The sequence below is a fragment of the Chrysochloris asiatica genome, unplaced genomic scaffold, assembly GCF_000296735.1.
Source record: "Chrysochloris asiatica unplaced genomic scaffold, ChrAsi1.0 scaffold00019, whole genome shotgun sequence".
NCBI classification, from domain to species: domain Eukaryota; kingdom Metazoa; phylum Chordata; class Mammalia; order Afrosoricida; family Chrysochloridae; genus Chrysochloris; species Chrysochloris asiatica.
In genome coordinates, this window is record NW_006408537.1 from 2,875,370 (window position 1) to 2,877,750 (window position 2,381).

General features: G+C 43.5%; 1 pseudogene; it reads left to right on the forward strand.

Annotated features, from left to right (window-relative positions):
- The window catches only part of LOC102816175, a 4,624-nt pseudogene extending 2,889 nt beyond the window's left edge, over positions 1-1,735 (forward strand).
- The last annotated feature ends 646 nt before the right edge of the window (positions 1,736-2,381 follow it).

Consider the following 2,381-nt stretch of genomic DNA (forward strand, 5'->3'; position numbering starts at 1 on the left):
TTGAAGCTTGACTGTTTTTTGTTTGTTTGTTTGTTTTAATCTTGGTTTCCCTTGCATTATAATATAGAGTAGACACTAGAGAGGAAGAGAAAGGAATAGTCAGAAACACCACACTAGAAGGCTTGTAAGTCCGTCTTCTGTCTATGACTGATTGGAATACCTAAATTGGGGCTACAGCGTACCCAGTGAACGAGGCTTCTTGCAGAGCCTTTGCAATACATAAAACTATAGGTAGAAACTGGAACCACGTCCAGATCTCCAGGGTCGCTAGGAGTTGGAACCGACTCCACGGCACATAACAACAACAACAATATACATATCTAGGTGTGGCACTGTGGGCTAATGCCGTCAGACTGCAAAGTCATTTGAACTGCAAGGTCAGTGGTTCAAGCTCACCAGCTGCTCCTCAGAAACCCTATACAGGGTAGCTATGGGTCGGAATCGACTCAATGGCACTTAACAACAACAAATATATTTATATATAGGAGTCCTCATGTGACGTTTTTGGTTAATGCACTAGACTGTAAGGTCAATTTGAACTGCATGGCCGCAGCTCAAGCTCACCAGCCTCTTTTTGAGAGCTCTGGTAGCATCGTGGTTACGAATCAGGCTGCAAACTGCGAGGTCAGCAGTTTGAAATTACCAGCTGTTCCACCGGGAAAAAGATGAGGCATTCTGCTCCCGTAAAGATTTACAGCCTCGGAAACCCTGTACAGAGTCGCTATGAGTCAGAACCAACTCCACTGCACACAGCCACCACCACCATACAGGGTCTGCACCAACTCTACAGCATTTAACAACGTATATTGTTGTTAAATTACGGTTCAAGCTGACCTTACAGTCAAGTGCTTATCCTACGGTGCCACACCAGACTCATACACACACACACACACACACACACACACACTCACACACACAAAGAGCTCTGGTAACGTAATGGTTATGAGTCAGGCTGCTAACCTCAAGGTCAGCAGTTTGAGACTACCAGACATTCCACGGAAGAAGGATAAGGCTTTCTGCTCCTGTAATGATTTACTGTCTTGGAAACCCTATGCAGGGTCACTAAGAGTCGGAACCGACTCCAGGCATGCCACCTCCACCACCACCAAACACATATACACAAGGGTGCTTCAGAATGTTTGTATTAAATTCCATTATCCTCAGAAGAAGAATGAACGGAGTAAGGGGGTGATGGGTGGTGGGCGGGGACAGTGGACTGAAAGATGAAGATGAAGGAAAGAATTTGCTTAAAAAGAGGTTGATTGCAGCGACCTCTGAGTTCAGGCAACGCAAATAAGTGAAAAGGAAGAAGATGATAACGAATAAAGAAACAATCCAGTTGATAACTGGGAAGAAGGTGGCGGTGGTGATGGTGTCAAAAAATCATCGGGTCCCTGGAATAAAACAGCTCCAGTACAAGCACCTCCTTCTCCAGTAATTGTTACAGAAACCCCAGAACTACAATGACTAGTGGTGCGTATAGGCCTCCTGGGCCCGAGTTAACTACAACAATGAAAACACCACAAGGACCACCAGAAATATACAACCATACATGGTTCCCTGCAGTCCACTGTGAAGCATGCAGAAAGCCGGAAGGATAAAGAGCTTTGAAGTAGTAAGACACAAAAATCGAGGTAGGAATGAGGTTTAAAAAAACCAGGCCCTTAAACTTCAGCTAGACAACCAGTATGCTGTGCTTGAAAAATCAGAAAGCAACCACACACTGTACAATTAAGGAATGTTCCTTGCAAACTTTACTAAGGTAATTGAACTGAAGCTAACCACCATGAAAGCCATTCATCCTCTGATCTCTATGAGATCTATAGCAACTGATGATGCAGACCACTTGATATAAATGATCGGCCCTATTGTACTGATAAGGAGCCGTGGTAGTGTAGTAGTTACGCTTTGGGCTGCTAACTAAAAGATCAGCAGTTTGAATGTACCAGTATTTCCACCAGAGAAAGGTGAGGCTACCTTACACAGGGTCACTATGAGTCGAAATTGACTCCATGGCACCACCACCACTACCACCATTGAACTTATGGAGTCCTGGTGTTGCACTGTAGGATAAGCACTGGACCACAAGGTCAGTTTGAACCGGGAGGTCAGTGATTCAAACTCATCAGCCACTCCTCAGAAATGCTATACAGGATCACTATGAGTCAGAACCAACTCAACACCAACAATTGCACTTATGGAAGTTTAAAGTGTCAGAACTGCTCTTTATTTATGTTGGATTTAGGGAAATTTTTCAGTATTGTATAAATGTGTGAACTAGATTCAGCACTGTTCTTTCATAATTACTCTGCAAATACAAAAAACAAAAACTACGGTCAGTGTTCATTTCAAAATCTTTTTATGTTTAGATACTGTGCCTT